Genomic DNA, 19,966 nt, shown 5'->3' with positions numbered 1-19,966 from the left:
AAGGAAACCCAAGCCAGCCACCTTAAAAATGTCTCCCACAGACCACAAGGGGGAGCAAGTTAGAGATGGCAGAATTTGGGCAAACCACTTATCACTATTACTGAAAACTACCAGCAAACAGGGTGTTCTGTGGCATAGGCAGAACCTCCCTATCAAAACAGCTTCGCTTGCAGAGTTATTGATTTTATCAGTCTGGGTTCTTTTCAATAATTATTTTTACATGTAACTAGAAAACAGGAAATCTTCAGGAGAGAATATGTAAAACACAAATTCATAATTTGAACATTAACTGAGTTCCTAATATTTACTCAGTTAATATAGATTTTTAAAGATATTTTAATCATACTTTTAAATCATTTTAAAGGGGTTTTGGTCTTTACTTTTTTCTCATGTATTCATTTGTTTATCCAGGCCCTACCTTGAAGGCATTCTCAGTTTAGAAAGGCAGTTCACATAAAGAACAACTTCAATATGACACTGTGAAAATTATAATTGTACTAAAGACAAGAGTGAATCACATATAGAGAACAAGGCCCATTGATTGAAAGAGACCAATAGACTAAGCATATGATGAAAAAAAGAAGAAACAGTGGTTGAAAAACATCCTCAGAACAGGCTAAATGACTCAAAGTTATCATAAATGAGGTTTCTGGATATTTTAAATTCGTATGTAATGCCACAGTGTGTCAATTTGGAAGGTTGCATCAGAAGCTCATTCACTCATTCATGTAGGCTGTGGGCTCTTCTCTGTCTTCTAGGTTCTAAGCAACTGGCTATCTTCCGGACCTCTGAAAGAGAGACCACATTTCTGACTGAAACTTAAGACCCATGGTGTGACAAACATAAATGTCTTTATGAGAAAAATGCATTGAATATTTAAAATCGAGACTGTCACAGAAAATTTGGATACATGGTTACATTTGCCAGCAAAGATCCATGGGCTTCCTGAGGGGGGAAAAATGATCCCTTATGTACAAGAAAGTCCTTTGGCCTAAAAATTAACGTGAGAAACGGCAAATAGTGAATCAATACCTGGTCACTTCGGGTCTACCTCAAACTCATTTCTTGTCAGTTATACTTATTGGCCTTAATAGAGCTCAGAAAATTTCCACTATTGATGGATTCCACATTGAAAATACATTATTGAAATCTAGCAAAGAGCTCTGCTTACTGGAAAATCTAGGAAGATTTTCTTTGTCTGTTTTTCTTTAATCTACCTGAAATCTATAAATATTTATATTTTCTCCAGCTTTTACTAGAGGAACTGTTCACCAACTATTTCTATCTCTCCACAATCTGACATGTATTCAGATTGTACTTTCTCTACCTTTGGTTGTTTTAGGGTATGTATTTCTGAGAAACAAGGCAAATAAAATAAATCAGAGTTTTAACTGCTGTTTGAGAGTCTTCAGAGCACGCTGGCATAAAGGTCAGCTATATTCAAGATGACAGCTATTCTGTCAACCAAGGTCCTTCAGCAATGACAAAAAAATTTAACCTTTCTCTCAGGCAGCCTAATTTCCTTAAAGACTCATTTCTGCGACCTGATGTGTCATTGACTGCCATTGGTTTCCTTGTATCACTCCAAGATTTTAACAGTTTCTCTACCTCTCCTCTCTTCCTTAAAATCATAGGCTTTCATCTTCAAAGACCAAATTATGTCCCTGGTTCATTTCTTTACCTGTATGAGAGATATTTTTCCTTCTCTCTGGTCTGCAACATTGATTGAAAGTCATAAAAACTATAGTAGAGAGTAAAATGAGAGCCCAGGTATACCACAGAAGGAACACCGGAATCCTTTAAATATTTCTTTGGTTCTGAATTCTCATGACAGAAAAAAAGAGAGTGGAGCAAATGGTATTTACTAAAATGTATTCTGGCTTTAGTGGTACTGACATAAGAAATGTCCAAACCTGTAGAGAATTTTTATGAGTTAATTTGAGTCAAACTGACACATATGCCAGGGAGTAAGATCTCAAACGCTCTGAAAAATAACAGTTTTGTGTTTCTTTTCTGTGATTGAGATTATGGCAGGAACATAAGGATTGTATTATTTGCTCTCTTAAGGATGATCTAGTTTAGAAAGAGGGATTCGAAAGAGGGGTCATGTATTAGAGGGAGGGGTCTGAAAAGAGGCATTTCAGAGTTGTATTAATCTAGATGCACAGAAACAATGGACAGGGCTTGCTTAAGGCAAAGATAAGCCTTTTATTAAAGAAGTTACATGCCTGGGGAGTGACTACCCACCATGACTTGTCCAGTAAGAAATTTATGATTTATTACAACACCCTTTTTTCATCCACACTGAGTGTCAGGCAGTGTTGAAAGTACCTTTCATTGAATTCTCACAACTCTCTGAGTAAGGTATATTATTACCTACCTAATACCTGAGATTTTCAAAGCACAGAGAAGTTGAATAACTTGTTCAGGGTCACCAAGACAGCAGGCAAGAGTGTCAGGATTTTACCCAAGACAGCTTTGCTCCAGAGTGCGTACTTTTGATTATTATACTACACTTACTGCCTCTTTTGGAAACAGGTGAAGGGCATGAAGTAGGGTTTGTTTGTTTGTTTTTAATATATATTTTTGGTGTAGCATTATTAGGCTTGAGAAGTTATTAGACTTAAGAAGAGGTGCTATTTTAATTTTTTTTTGTGAATGAATTTTATTTACTGCCATTTACTTACCTCATAGTTTTAGAAGTTATTTATATCTTTTATTTTTACTTAACTTGTAATATGTTTTTATCTTGTCTCTGAAGACAACCCTTTGAATCCCTGTAGTGCTCAGAACAGTGCCCATCATACAGCAAGTGTTCAGGGATAAATTGTTGTGCATTTCTGAGAGCAGAATTCCATCACAATTTCCTTCCTCCCTCTTATCCTACCTGTGATTTTTTTTTCTTAATTTATTTTTTAAGTCATTTTTCAAGACATATTTTAGAGCCTTTTTAGGTTTACAACAAAATTGAGAAGAAGGCACAGAGACTCAGAGACTTTCCCATATACCCCTGCCTACACACATGCATAGTCTCCCTCATTATCAAAATGTATCATACCACTCATCCGAATGATTTTTTTTTTTACCAAGGATGAACCTACGTTAATACATCATAATCCTCCAAAGTCCATGGTTTACAATCGGTCCATTCTTGGTATTAAATATTCTATAGGTTTGGACAAATATATAATGACAAACATCCATCATTATATCATATGGAGTATTTTCATTGCCTTAAAAATCCTCTGTGCTCTGCTAATTCATCTTTCCTACCCCTACCCCAACCCTCACCTTGGGCAATCGCTGATCTTTTTACTATCTTTGTAGTTTTGCCTTTTCAAGAACACCATATAGTTGGAATCACACAGTAGGTAGCCTGTTCAGATTGGCTTCTTTCACTTAGTAATATGAGTTTAAGTTTTCTCCATGTCTTTTCATAGCTTAATAGCTCTTTTTTTAGTGCTGAATAATATTCCATTGTTTGGATGTACCACAGTTTGTTTATTCATTCACTTACTGAAGGACATCTCAGTCACTTCCAAGTTTTGGCCATTGTGAATAAAGCTCCTATAAGCATCTTTGTGCAGGCTTTTATGTGGACATAAGTTTTTAACTCCTTTGGGTAAATACCAAGGAGCATGACTGCTGGATATACGGTAGAAATGTGTTTAGGTTTTTAAGAGACTACCAAACTGTCTTTGAAAGTGGTTGAACCATTTTGCATCCCCACCAGCAATTATGAGGGTTCCTATATCTTCATATCTTCCCCAGCATTTTGGTTATTCTAAACAGTATACAGTGGTATTTCATTGTTATTTTAATTTATATTTCCCTTATGAGATACAATACATAGCACCTTGTCATATGCTTATTTACCATCTTTATATATTCTTTGGTAAGGTTTCTGTTAAGGTCTTTGACCCATTTATTTATTAATCAAGTTGTTTGTTTTTCTAATTGTTGAGTTTTAAGAATTCTTTGTATATTTTGGATAACATTTCTTTCAGATGTGTCATTTGCAATTTTATTCTCTTAATAGTGCCTTTTGCAGAGAAGAAATTTTTTATTTTAATGAAGTCTAGCTTGTCAACAATTTCTTTCAAAGATTATGTCTTTGGTATTATATATAAAAACTCATTGTCAAACCCAAAGTCATGTAGGTTTTTTCCTATGTTTCTTCTAAGAGTTTTATAGTTTTACATTTTACATTTAGGTCTGTGATCCATCTTGAGTAAATTTTTGTGAAAGGTGTAAGGTCTGTGTCTAGATTCATTTTTTTTGCATGTTGATGTCCAGTTGTTCCAACACCATTTGTTGAAAAGACGGATTTTGCTCCACTATATTGCCTTTGTTCGTCTGTCAAAGACCACTGAACTATATTTGGGTGTTCTGTTTCTAGGGTTCCTGTTCTGCTTCATTATCTATTTGTCTATTCTTTCACCAATACCAAATTGCCTTGGTTACTATAACTTTATAGTAAGTCTTGAAGTAAGGTAGCATCAGTCTTCCAACTTTGTTTTACTCCTCCAATATTGTGTTGACTATTCTGGTTCTTCTGTCTCTCCATATAAATATCAGAATCGGTTGGTCAATATCCATAAAATAACTTGCTAAGATTTTGATTGGGATCTGGGACTTTTTTTTATTTAAGCCTAGGTGTATCTTTTATTTTATTGATTTTTTTGTTAATTGAGGTATAATTGACATATAACTGAGGCTTTTTTTTTAACTCATCCTCTAACCTCCTGGGTAGGGGGACATGGGAATAAGCAAACATATTTTAGAGAACTCTCTGTCTTCTCCCTCTCTTTCTCCTTCTCCTCCTCCTCCTCCTCCTTTTCCTTTTCTTCCTTCTCCTCTCCTTCTCTTTCTTCTCCCTCCTCTTTCCCTTCTCTCTCTTCTTCTCCTCCTCTTTTCTCTCTCAAGCTTAGCCCAAGACAAAGTACATGGTAGGATCAAAGGGACAGTAAAGATAGCTCATGCCTGCCAAGCTCAAAATTTTTGTTGCTCTGTTAAGGATAGATCTGCAGGCAATTGTGAGAGAGTGAAAAGAGAAATGTTCTAGGAATCAGGATGCAGGCTAGAATTCTGACTTTACTATTACATATCTGGACATGTTGTATAAGTCTCTTGATCAACATGGGACTCAATCTCTCCATCTGTAAGAAAAAATAGTAGCTAATATTTATTGAGCATCTTTATGAACCCAGCTACTATTCTAGAAGATTTATATGGAGAAAGATGAATAGTTCAGTTTACTTTTATGCAAGGGAACTCTTTCATAAAATAAAAGCTTACATGACCATCCAGTACATAGAGAAGATAAAAGGGGTATACTTATTTTATTTAGAAGTTGAAATGTATAATGTTTCCTCATGAGACAGTTGAAGAGACAGTCTGTGATCTCCACTGAATCAAACTTCAATCTATAACACACTTAAGTCACATACATTTTCTAACAGTTTTTAAAGTAACTAAAAATAAATTCAATCAAGTATTTGTGTATCCCCTAAAGCCCTTTAGTGGGATCCTTGGATAAATTCACTTCTGAGGTCTCTTCTAAATCTTATATTCTCTCTGTATCTGAGCTTAGATCAAAGAACAAAAAACTGCTGTCAAGAATACACATAAACTTGTCACTTTCTCCTACATAAATGAAGATGTCTCCTTTTCTATTTTCCAGCAGACCAAAGCCTAATACCCCTCAAAAATGATCACTATAGCTAGTTTTAATTTAATCTTTCCTTCAACAAGTCTTGGTAACCAAAACTATATCTGTGAGAGTCATAATGTCTTTGGGCTTCAGTGTGTACTCCCAGTATGTAAGTCTGGATGTTTCTAGAAGCATCAAGTCAAAATTAATAAACTTTTGGATGCCAACAGAACTAAAATCTAGTGACTAGGAAGCCTGAAATAATATCACATACTACATTTTTACAATGCTGCTTGGATAGAAAAAGTTGTTCCCATTTTACTACTTACCTGTGTGATCCTGGCCATTCACTCTTTATTTTGGAACCTAGTTTCTTGAACCAGAGACAACTCTGTGTCCTTTCTAACTGAAGCCTTCTTCATTCTCTAGTTAGTTAACATCCCTCCATGACTACCTGCACTGCCTCATATCTCCACAGCTTTTCAGTTATCAGCAGGGCTAATTTCATAGAAACCTTGAAATTCTTAATAATTTTATCTTTAAACTTGTCTTCTGTTAGTGAATCCAATGGGATAATGGAGGGTGCACATAAGCAGAAGAGATACATGCAATATGTGTGCCCACCACTGTTCTTTGCCACCCAATTTGCATAGCATTCAGGAAGCTCACTGGCAGAGAATACCAGTGAACCTGTAATGCATGGGAGATCAGCAAGACCTAATAATGCAAGTACAAAGTTAATATGTTATATCTATGACTGAGTAAGCAGGGGTGCTGATAGCTCGGAGAGACCAAGCTTTCTATTCCAACCAGAACTTGCTTCAAACACAGAAAGAAGGCGATGACACTCTAAGATACATGAACAATCAAGGAATGCTAACGTATTATTTATTAATTATGTTATTTCTCTATATTAGCCAATCACTCTTTCTGAAAATGATGCCATAGAAGGAAAAGGAAATATAGGGAAACTCACAGGTCTATTTGCTTTCAGGCCTTCCTTGCTCATCAGTTAGCTGAAGGCAGAGAGTTTTGGTAGAATGTGTGAGTATCAAGAAGTGAAATAAAAGCATTTAAACTAATTTTTTTACCATTCTGGAAAGAGCAAAATATATATGCATGTGCAAGCTATATAATTTTGGTGATTCCACATGTGAGTTAAGTATTCTTATATTTGCATCTAAAACTGCCATTGCATGACACAAAATGAACAGTAAAACTCATAATAAAATTTTAATTTTTCTTCAGTTAGAACAACTTTAAATAGCAAATGAAAAACATCATAGAATATTTAGGCATAAATCTAAAAAAATGTGTAATATTTATGTGAGGAAAACTATAAAACTCTAATAAAAGAAATCAAAGTAGAGCTAAAGAAATGTAGAGATGCTATGTTTATGGATAAGAAGACTCAATATTGTTAAGATGTCAGTTCTTCCTGACTTTATCTATAGATTCAATGTAATCCCACTCAAGATCTCAACAAGTTACTTTGTGATGATTGACAAACTGATTCTAAAGTTCATAATGAGAGACAAAAGACCAAGAATAGCTAAGATAATACTGAAGAAAAGGAACAAAGTCAGGGAACTCACACTATATAACTTCAAGTGTTAATGTAAAGCTACATAATCAAGACAATGTGCTGTTGGTGAAAAAATAGACAAATAGAAAAGTGAAATAGACTAGAAAGCCCATAAATAGACTAACACAAATATAGTTAAATGGTCCCTGACAAAGCAATTCACTGGAGAAAGAATAGTCTTTTAAATAAATGGTACTGGAACAACTGGATATCTATATTAAGAAAAAAAAAGAATCTAAACTCTGACCTCATATCTTTCACAAAAAAAAAAAACACTCAAAATGGATGATAGATCTAAATGTACAATGCATAACTATAAAACTTCTAGAAAATAACAGCGGAAAATCTAGGTGTATAGAAAATCTCCCCTGGTTCTCTTTTACTCTCAAACTACTACCACAACTCACTTCACTTCTGACACTATATGTGTGAGTTTTTCACCCATCAAGCAATTCTCTGATTCTGTCTGGTTGTCCTATAGTTTAACTTAATTCTGACACTATCTATCTGGAGATAGAATCAGCTCTCACAGATTAGGGCTCAGTCTCACAAGACTTCCCTTCTTTGAACCTTAGATGCCTATTGAAAGTCCTAGGTGGTCACCTGTATTTCTGACTGACCAGCTGTAAATTAGGGTTCTCACAACCCCCACCTTTCAATAATTCTCTAGAATGTCTCACAGAACTCAAGGAAACATTTACTTACATTTACTGGTTTATTATAATAGGATATGATAAAGGATATAGATGAACATATGGGTGAAAGAGATGTACAGGGTAGGGTATGGGGAAAGGTTCTAGCACAGAAGCTTCTGTCCCATGAAGTTGGAATGCAGTATTCCCCCAGCACATGAATATATTTTATCAACCCAGAAACTTTCTGAACCCTATACCTTTGGGATTTTTATGGAGGGCTCATCACATAGGCATGATTGATCATTAATACAATCTCTAGCCCCTCTTCCCTTTCTATAGGATGGGGGATGGAGTTGAAAGTCCCAAACTTCTAATCATGGCTTAGTCTTTCTTGTGGCCAGTCTCCATCCTGAAGCTATCCAGGAGTCTACCAAGAGTTGTCTCATCAGAACAAAAGGCACTCTTATCACCCAGGAAATTCCAAAGATTTAGGAACTCTGTGTCAAGAACTGGAGTCAAAGACCAAATATTAGGACAAAAGATGTTCCTAGTACTTTTATAACTTAGGAAATTACAAGGGCTTTTGGAATTCTGTGCCAGGAATGGGTACAGAAAACAATATATATTTTTTCTATTATTTTATTCTAGGTGACCTTGGGTTTGACAATGAGTTTTTTAGATATAACACCAAACATGATCCATGAAAGAAAAAATTGATAAACTGCTTTTCATTAAAATTAAAAACTTCTGCTCTTCAAAAGACACCAACAAGAGAATAAAAAGACAAGCCTTAGACCGGGAGGAAATGTTTGCGAACGACATATCTGAGAAAGAATTTGTGTCTAAAATATACAAAGAACTCTTAAAACTCAATAATAAAAACAAACAACCTAATTAAAAAGTGAGCATGAAGTAAGGACAGACATCTAACTGAAGAAGATATACAGATGGCAGATAAACATATGAAAAGATGCTCAACATCACATGTCGTTAGAGAACTGCAAATTAAAACAATAGTGAGATACCACTACACACCTATTGAAATGGCTAAAATCCAAAACACTAACAATATCAAATGTTTTCAAGGATATAGAGGAATAGGAATTCTTATTCATTGCTGGTGGAAATGCAAAATGGTTCAGTCACTGTTAAAGACAGTTTGACAGTTTCTTACAAAGCTAAACATAGTCTTACCATATTATCCAGAAATTGCCCTCTTAAGTATTTATCCAAATGAGTTGAAAATTTATGTCTGCATAAAAAGCTGCACATGAATGTTTATTGCAACTATTTCATATCATACATAACTATGCCAAAAATTGGAAACAACCAAAATGTTCTTCACTAGGTGAATGAATAAACAAACCGTGGTGCATCCAGACAATGGAATATTATTTAGCAATAAAAAGAAGTGAATTTTCAAGCCATAAAAAGTCATGGAGGAGGAATCTTAAATGCTTATTGCTAAGTAAAAGAAGCCAGACTGAAAAAACTGTATTTTGTTTGATTCCAACTATACAACATTCTGGAAAAGTCCAAAATACAGAGACAGTAAAAAAACTCAGTGGTTGTCAGGGATTGGGGGGAGGGTAGGAAGAGATGAATAAATGGAGCACAGGGAAATTTTAAGATAGTGAAACTATTCTGTACGATACTGTAGTAGTTGATACATAACTATACATCTGTCAAAACTATACAACATTAAGAATGAATTCTATTGTAAATTATAGACTTAGTTAATAATTACTTATCATTATTGGTTTGTCAATTATAACAAATATACCACATTAATGAAAGATGTTAATAAAAAAGGGGATGAGGGGTAGTGGGAGAGGTTATATGAGAAATTTGTACTTTCTACCTGATTTTTTCACAAACCTGAAACTTCTTTAAAAAATAAAGTCTATTAGGTAAAAACAACACCACCATGATAAGTTGAACAAGAGGGCATGGAATAAAAGAAAAATATTTATATTTTAATATCTTTAACAACATTTTTTTTCCTGCTTTTTGAACTAAGGGCCCACATTTTCCACTTTGCCTTGGGGCTTAATAATGATGTGCTTAGCCCTGTCTGTCACTTCGTGTGAGTAATAATAGCTAATGTTTATTGAACATGTACTATTTACCAGTCACTATGTTAAGTACTTTTCATATATTGTTCCATTTAAATTCACAACAACCCTATGTGATAGGTAATATTTTCATGCCCACTTACAAATAAGAAAATCAGGCTTAAAAAACCAAGTGTCTTGATCAATCACTTAGCTGGTAGGAGAGTCAGATTTGAACCAAGCCATCTGATTTCAGAGTCAGTTTTAGCTTCTAACCATGAGCTATAACCACTGCCATCTTAGATTTCAAGGTTTCTGAGGTCCTTCTTTTACTATGCTACAGACTACCAAACATAAACTTCACTGATTGACCTCACTGGTCGCAACGCTCAAGCATCTGCCAAAAGGACAGTCTTGCAATTTCAATTATCTTGGGTATAATGTGGAATATTTCCAACCAACAGATACTTTTTATAAAACTTCTCAAATTCTTTGGATGATACAAGCCACAGAAATGCACAAGTCTTATGAGTATTATGGACAGTTCTTCTTTAGAGACTTATACATCATGAAAGAATTAACTTTTTCTAAGAAAATATGCTAGATATATATATATATATGCTATTATAAAGCAGACCTCAACAAGCTTGATTTTGAACCGAGAAGGCACGCACTAAATTTGAACATCTATAACAAAAAATAGAGATTAAGTTCTTGCTTCTGCTTTCTTTCTTTCTTTTTTTGTTTTTCACTTGCTCAGCACATAACTATGGGGTTAAGCAAAGGAGACCTTTTCATCTGTGTGAATTTTGAGGCGCAGTTGTCTGTAACACAAAGTTCAGGGCTCTCTGCCAATCCCATAGGTCTCAGCTCTGCAGCACAGCTGTATACCTCATCTTATCAGATCACCTCAGCTCTGGAGAAACAAATCTCACTTACAGTAACCACCGATCTTAAAAGAACTCTGATATGAATGAGTCTGATAGAAAAGCTGAAGTTGGTTCTGTACTTCTGACAGAAAACCACATCTAAACGAGTGGTCAAGCCTGTAGTGGGAGCCTTTGGAGGTCTGAAGTAGATTTTTTTTAATCCTGCTGTGATAGAGTGAACTAGACCATACATGTCCATTTCTTTGGTGCATAATAGAAGCATGGGGGATATGTTATGATAAAAATCTCAGTTATGCCTTCCACCATCTGTTAATAGCATGTGCTTGTGGACACGTTGCCAGGAAATATCGAGAACAAAGGAATGAGAGGCTCTCATTCCAGAGAAACAGATTTCAGCTCCCACTGTGGCTCACTAGTTTGGTTACAGATGTGTCCATGCCCTCAGCACCCAGCCCCACATAACACAGAAGCCCACAGCCTTGGGGGAGCTAGACTAATCCAGGTTTGTTTGGAAAATGGAGTCAGTGGAAAGCAACATCTATGTTTTTCTTACAATGCCTCAGAAATACAATTAGCACAGAGAGAGAAAAACAACTAGCTCCCACTTTATATACATATATGAGACTCGCTCACTGAAAAAATCCTTATAAAACCATGGCACTCCTTGAGGAAAAGGCATGTCTTGCATCAAGTTTTATAAGATAAAAACTTACTATTTTAAGTATGTGACTGGAACCATCATGTCTCATCACACTGGGGGAACTATTTTTATTCAAGATGATTGAGAATAACTGTAATAGACATAAAGTAATTTGCATAAATAAGCAACAGCCTTGCATAGATCATTAGAGTCCTCATATAAAGCAATACATTAAACTCTTAGTTTCCACCTCTTTCTAATTAAACTAGTATCATAGTTAAAAACTAGTGAAAATTCTACTATATTTTTGAGATTTGTCTATTTTATACTGTGATCCTAGAAAAGAGCTGGACTTTTAAGAGATGCATCTAAAGTATCATAAAATGGAAATTACTGAGTTCCAGGAAATCGATAGTGTATATTAGAAAATCTCTGATTTTTTCATTATAAAATTTAATCAAGATTCTTGTCATGCAGACCACATTCAGAAATTCCTTGGTAGAAGTTAGAAATGTATAAAATAAAACAAAACTAAAATCTTAATTTTGTCCCCAAACATTCTTTTGATAATACCTCTGCGTTTTTTAATCAGGAAAAAGTTTTCTTCCGGTATCAATCAAAATGACACCTCCCTCCCCTTACCTTGACAAAATTCACTTCCTTTGCCACTTCAGCAAACATTTCTTTTCGGCAGTCTCCAGTCATTATCTTTCCTTTGTCAGGCAAGCTGCTTGTTGCCCCACATCTACCCTGAAAGATGGCTGCCCTCAAAAGGAAGGTCACATAGAACATCTTGATGAGAAGGAAATTTTTCTTTCCTTTTTTAATTTTTAAAAATTTATTTTAAATTATAATTGACATACAACAGCTTACATGTCACGGTATAAAAGGCTCCCAAAGATTTAACAATTGGCTCACAAAAATTTCTGAAAATTTTACAGAAGCTCTTTTAAGCTGGTATTGGCCAGTTCAAGCATGCCTCTGGCTGGGCATCATATTTCTGCCCTCAGGAAGCCAACACTTAAGTAGGGTGTCAAAGAGGCCCTTAATAAGTAAGGAAATAGCTTTTAAACTCATGGCTGCTTCAATCTTCTCCTTAGTGTATTTCATCTGGATAATAGTCTTCACTTCACTGAGTGACTTGTCTCTACTAGGACCTCAGAAAAAAGACTGGCAAACAACTTGTGATATCCTTCAATAATTTTTTTCACAGTCCTTACCCTGGTCTCTCAAATCACTTTCCCTAGGCTTCAGCTTCCTGCTTTTCATTGCTTTTTCAATCCTAATGGATTCCAGCTGTGTAACTTCCGTTCAGGTGCTGTTGCACTGTTTTGAACATGGAAGAAGACAGTTCATCTGAATTTTTTTTTAAAGCTAACATGTAGCTGACATTGCGGGTAGGTGGGATGAGTTTTCAAGTCATGCATTTACTGACTGCTGACTTGTTCCTTTAAAAAAGTCTTAAAACTGTGTCATTAACATCAAATGCATAGCTTTTCTTAAAGTTGAATTACCTAGAATGGGATTCCACTGGCCATGAGCTTCAGAATAAATGTGCTGAATTCGAATTTGAAATGTTTTATATATCATCATATTATTATAACTCTTGGTCTTCTTAGTTAAGTAAATGGTTAAGTAAAAATTTCAGATTCCATCTGAATTTATTTCTTGTTTTTCCACAAAGCTTAATGCAGTGTTTATGTGTAATGACAATTTTCAATAAATATTTGTTGAATGAATGGAGATTGACATAGGCATAAAATGTTTAGCAGTAGATAAAATGTCAAATATTTTAGAGTTAGTTGTGTCATAAAGCAAGCTTAGGAAGTAAAAGAACCTGGGTTGAAATCCCAGTTCTCTATTTACAGCTGTGTAAACTTGAATGTGTTATTTAATCTTTCAGAGCTTCTGTGTCCACATCTAATATTTGGGTGATCTCTATTTTTGTAGGGTAAGATTGTGAAGTGCTTCAGTTATCTATTGCTATCTAACAAACTAGCCATAATGTAGTGCCTTAAAAATGCCTTTTATTTTGCTTTTGATATTTTGAATAAGGCTCAGCTGGGCAATTTGTCTCTGTTCCATGCGGTATCAGTTGAGTTACTGGGGCTAGAAGACCAAGATCCATGACATAGGTACACACTCATTTGTGCTAGTGTCTGGGTGCTTTCTGCTCTTTTCTTCTCATCCTCTGATGGTGGTAATGTTGGGGGGAAGGGGTAGGGTTGACAAACTTTTCTGGTCAAAAGGCAGGTACTGAATATTTTAGGCTTTGAGGGTGGTGTGATTTCTGTCACAACTATTCAACCCTGCCATTGTAGTGTGAAAGCAGCCATAGACAATAATGTAAACAAATGAGTGTGGCCATGTTTCAACAAAACTTTATTTATTACACTAAAATCTAAACTTTTCACATATCACAAAATATTATTATTTTGTTTTATTCCTCAACCATTAAAAAGCTTGAAACCATTCTTAGCTCAAAGACCATACAAAACAGGCATTGGGTTAGATTTGGCCCTTGGACATAGTTTACTGATCCCTACTCTAGGGCCTTCCCATATGGTTTGGGCTTCTTGGAGGATGGTGGTCCCAGTGTAGCCATACTTCTCACATGGTAGCTGGCTTCCAACAGCAAATATTCTGAGAGACAGGAAAGAGAAGCAACTAGGATCATAAGGCCAGGGTCCTAGAACTGGCATGATGTCACTTATTCCATATTCTCTTGGTCAAAGCAATCATAGGAGTCAACCTAGAGATTAAAGGGAATGGAGAAATAGACTTCTCTCAATGGGGGAATGGCAAGGTCACAAGGTGGAGGAGAATATGAAAGGAAAGGAGATGTTAAATGACTACAAGTACAAGCTACCACATGAGGATCAGGAATAATGTTTATAAAATACCTGGCTCACTAAAAGATAACTCATATTCTTATTAGTAGAATCTTTATTAAGTTTGAGAGAAGAGCAATTAGTATTGAGATTCATACTGAGTGTCTTAGAGGAGAAAGTGGTGAAATTGGCAAATGAGGCTTTTAAAAAATTCTCACTTGCATTTTCCTCATTTGCAGTATGGGCTTCTAACAGTACCTAAATTTCAGGGTGGCTTTGAAAAGTTAATATAATAAAATATGAAAAGTATTTAGGTAGAACAAGCCTGGTATGAATGTGATAACTGTTGTTTTGTTGTTGTTGTTGTTGTTGTTGTTGTTACTTTATGTCATGGTTTGGAAATAATTTATAGTCTTCAGTTATCTAGACTTTTCTAAGACTTCTAAAACCTGGACTCTAAAAATGCAGCAAGGTGCCAAATCACCTTTCTAATAGCGTCAGAGTCTCATAACGTCGAGAATTATTAACTGATACACTTGAGAAAAAAATGTTTAAAAAATAGATTTGTATTATTAAAAATTACATATATAAAACTTATAAGTTCATATATCTGTTAATAAACATATTGCAATCCGATTTTGAGATAAATTTTCTGTTTGCTTTACATTTTTTTTAAAAGTTAATGAACACGTTTTAGATGCATTTTGAAGAAATAAAGCCCTGGGCAAATGTCAAATATTGATACTGATCGCTCTAGTAGCGGTGACATGAGAAGAGAAACAATAAAAAAAGAAAAGAAACTGATGCAGAATTTTAAATAGGGTGCAAACTAAAGCCTTTTGGGATTGGTTGATTGGTATCATTTTAAGTGCTGAATTTCTAAAATAAAGCAGCGACTGGGTTAAGGGATCAGGACATGAATGAAAGCTCTAAATAACTGCAAATAAACTAGATTCCTGAGAAATAAATCTTGAATCTTGCTGTTTGATCACCCTCATTGGGCTGAAGCCCGAGAAAATAGAAGAGCTCTCCATCCTGCCCAAAAGGTCAAGGACACACTTGTCATCACCAGCTCCACATTCCTAAGGAAAAGACCCTCTACTGAGAATGCAAAGAATGGCTCCTTGGTCTGGATAAAACCCTTACTTGAGGGGCTGCATTTCTGCTGGACCATAGCAAAGAGCATGAGGCAGTTTAAGAATGACACAGTTCAATTAAACAGAATCTTTATTGATGTGAGAAAATGGCCCTGATATATTGTTAAGGGAGAAAACAAGCAACATAAGATAAAATATACGTGAAGACAACATTGCAAGGCCTCACCAAGCACAACAGAAGCTGTGTGGAAGGATTTAGGGTAGCTTATATACCTGCTTTCTTTGGGTGTTTCTTTGTTTTCCAAATGTTCTGCTGTATGTGTTGTTTCTGAGATAGAAAACAGTTATTTTAAGACACAACTAGAATAGAAAGAAACAAAACAATAATGTGATGTTGAAAATAAATAAAACAATCTATTTGACAGTGCTTGCTAAACAAATCAGTGCCCTACCTCAGTATATAATATCTCAATTCAGCTACAAAATGTTAAGTTGAAGACGATTTAAATTTTTATGTGAGGCTCAATAAGGAGGTATTTTAAATACTGTATAGCTATTGAATACTTCTATAGTTAAGTAAATAATCAAAATTTATCAAGAAAATGCATATAAAACTACAATTACCAACATACAGACTTATAACAAACTTGTGGCTTATATCGTTTAAGGAGCTTTAAAAAAAATGCTAGCATGTCGGAGACCAAGACCTCAGCCTGTCTTGACAAGTCTACTCAAAGAAGCTGTAGTAGAATGAGGTTAGGGGTGGGGGATGGGAAATAACTTTCAAGGGGAAGAAATCACTTTCAGGGAGGAAGAAAAGGCCATTATAATATTGAATTTTTCAGCTCCTCTTAGGTTGTGTTGCCATCATGAAATCCCCTTCTGCAAGGCAGTTGCTCTGTCCTTGATTTCTTTATTTCCAGAAACTAGCACACAGTGTGTGGTATTGCCCAGTAGTAAATATTTGTGTGATGAAGAGGGCAAAAGTCTTGCTTATGGGTAGTAAATGTGCTAAAAGCAATCTCAATGTTGTAGAAATACTACTTTCAATTAGAGTTGTGCCAAATCAAGGCACACTTAATTACTATTAAACTAATATGATTATTGCTATCGATAAGCAATAATCATCATTTCCTTACACTTGTTCTGTGACTGACTAGTCATCAGTCACAGGCTATACAAGTCAGAAGGAAAAACAAATTGCTGGGTCATGCTGTCAGTTCTCTAACCATGCTTGTGTTGTTAAGTATTTTTATTTTGTCCCCATCACCTTTGAGAACTCCCACTTTGTCCAAACATTACAATTAAAAAGTCTTTTCAGTTAGCCTTATATTTCCCAACTTTGTGGGGAAAGAAATGGCATTGTGTCTGATCAGCTCTGTAAGTCAGTTTGATAATATAAATACCCAGAAAGCATGATTTTGACCTCTTTGTATTTGATTTTATTTGACTCTCCTGTGCAGCCTTACCTGTATGGTTACTTAACAATGCCCGGCTTGATTGCTGAAGGTCCTTGATAAGTGATACACTTTTGTCCTTACAGAATTTGCCAATGTCACACTGTTTTAGAACACTCTGTAAATTGGGAACTTGACTTGTGAGAGCCAATTCCACCTGTATTTTCAAGAATGAGGGACTGACACTGTTGTCCTACATTAAAAGCAAATCCAGGAAGAAATACCTCTTTGTGTGCATGTGTAGTTTACCCCATTTCTGATGTGGAAGCACACCTATCATTCAGGGTCCTTTCCACCTTCACTGAAACTTGATATTAATTTCTTTGTGCATTGATTCAACAAATATTTGTTAAGTGCTGACATTGTACAGAGCTCTGTACTAGTTTCTGTGGGGATGTAAGGTTGTAAAAGACACCCCTCTAACTTTCAATAAATCCATATTACATCCAGTTTGCAATCTAGTTAGTGCAGGCAAATCTTCCAAATAAATAATACAAAAAGGAACACTTCCATTCCAGGTCAAAGTTTATCTTTTTCAAGAAATATTTGAAACTGTTAACTTCCACATGGTTAAAAAAAAAAAAAAAGAAAGAAAGAAAGTACATCTTCAGGGTGCCATACAAAAATTTGAATTGAATTGTTAATCCCTGCATACAAATTAAAGTTTCTGCTATTCTTCGTTAGGACACTAGGTGTCTGGGGACTGGGGCCAGACTTTTTCAAAGGAAGCTTGATCCACTTGCACAGTGTAACATGGCTTCTCTACAGTAAATTAGAAATTCATCAAAATGATGCGAGAAGTATTTAACACAGCTACTGGGGAACTCTCAGACAAAGCCCGTGTGTTTTGACCTGCACTTAGATTTTCTTAGCCAGTAGCGTATTTCAATCCTTCTGTGCTACTAAATTCCTTAACCCTCTGTCTGTAATATTCCTACCCTTCTGTTCAAACTACCATGCTATTAGTTCTGACATTTGGGCAATGTTATCTAATTGCCTTCAGAGATCATTAGAGACTAAATGTCTATTCCAGAAACTCCTCCAAGGCACATTTCATCAAGGCAAGAAAAGCATATTTGAAGAGGCCATCCTGGAAGAAGAGCTCTGTATGCCAACCTTCCAAACACTCCCCCCGCCCCAACAAAAGGAGAGCGTAAGTCTTCTAACAAATAAAATAACAGTGCCTAATAATCAAATTTTTATCATCTGTTTCTTTATCTTCTTATCTAATTAGGCCACAACATCATGGCAGATTGTCAGAGTCCTAGAAGGACAGGATAAGTGACAAGGAAAGAGAAGATACTGAGTCCCAAACTGGAGGACTCAATAAATGAACAAAGATACCACAAATGAAGAGTATAATATGTTTACACTCTCTTTTCTTAAAAGAAAGAAACAATTTTCAGAAGTAAGAAGAAATGACATTGATGGTAAAGAACAAACCATAGACCTACACAAATGATATTGGGCAGTAAAAATATGAGTAAAAAGGCAGTGGAAATAAATACAAAAATACACATAAAAATATTCTAGTAAAGGGAATGAAATTTTAAAAAGGCACCAGGCTAAACCAAAAGAAAGGCAGTGAAAAGAGAATTATGAAAAACCAGAAGCAAGTCAGAAACAGAAAGAATCTAAAACTTTAAAAGATAGAGATTTAGAAGAAGAGAGGATAACATGAAGAAATTTTAAAGAGAAGTGGGAGAGGATAGCTTAATGGTATCTAAAATAAACCTTAATTCCACCTACACCCAAATCATAAATAAAAAGAAAAATAACATTTTTGTAAAGGATAAAAACTTGCATAGAAAGTTTGAGTTATGATCCTTAATGTCTGGATACTCAGTCAACTACTCTAATTGAAATTCCACAGAAAAATTATTTCCTCTGAACCCAGTCTTTGAGACAAGATTGTGGTGGTCTCTGCTGTTCACATCAGGAAAATTATACCGCTTTTGGGAAAACCAAGAACTCTCTGCTTTGGTGTCAGGGAGGTGGGAGATAGAGAAAAATTCATCACCGCTGCTTGGAATAAGACAAATATAAATTGCTTTCTCCAAGATTTAGCACACGTTAATTCTACCATCAATTTAGTTATTTTCTCTCTCTCTTACAATATCCACTATGAGGTATTCACACAGGGACTTTGTGTCCTTAGAATAACTAGGTCAGTATTACTGGTTATTGATTGGATATACTCTGTATTTCTCTGAGGTCTAAAGTCAATGGGACAGGACAAACCCTGAAAAAAAAAAAACTCAGAAGGCGTGCAGCTTAGGTTGGGACAACAGAAGAGTATAGAAGTCAATAACTGCCATGCATAGGACACTAAGGGAAATGTTTCTCTAGACAAATGTTTTCCTTCTCTCCACTCATTTCAAGATCTAGGATGTAGCACATCTCTGACCTACTCATTCTATACGCTCTTAGAAACTCAGAGCACTGCTGAAATTTTGGATTTATCCATAAGATATTAGACCAGAATGTATAATCATTGGGTAAAACCAATCATGTCACTTAAAAGGAAGCTGTAGTCAGAGTTTAAGGTTCATGCTCAACTTTTTAATGATGCTGGTATAGATCTAGCAACTCTGTGGTCTCTGGAAGCAGGGAAATGGCTGGAAAGTTGACTTCAATGGTTTGGGCTCTAGTCTGTTTCACACTATGCACATATGCATGGAGAGTCCATGGGAAAATGCCTAAGGCTTCAGTCAACAACAAGTGGTAAATAAAATTTTATTGGGAAAATAAATGAATAATTTTTCTAATTTCTCACAAACATTGGGAACTTTTAGTCATGTCCCTAATCTCCTGACCACTTCCCAGTCCACTATAATAGAGGCGACATAAGCAAAACTCTAAAACTAGTAATATTTTTACCTTAGTACCCCCTTTATCTGTCATTTCTTTTATCATTTGATAAAATCATTCAAGACAAAGTATGAGGAACTTCTAAGTTTGCCCTCATGTATCTTTTTAAATATAGACTTCATTTTTAGAGTAGTTTTAAGTTCACAGAATATTGAGCAGAAGATTCAGAGATTTCTCATATACCCTTGCCCTCACATATGCACAGTCTCTCCCACTATCAACATCTTCCACCTGAGTGGTACATTTCTTATCA

The sequence above is a fragment of the Rousettus aegyptiacus genome, unplaced genomic scaffold, assembly GCF_014176215.1.
Source record: "Rousettus aegyptiacus isolate mRouAeg1 unplaced genomic scaffold, mRouAeg1.p scaffold_m13_p_4, whole genome shotgun sequence".
Taxonomy (NCBI): Eukaryota; Metazoa; Chordata; class Mammalia; order Chiroptera; family Pteropodidae; genus Rousettus; species Rousettus aegyptiacus.
The sequence above is the reverse complement of the archived record's forward strand: the minus strand, read 5'-3'. Positions refer to the sequence as shown.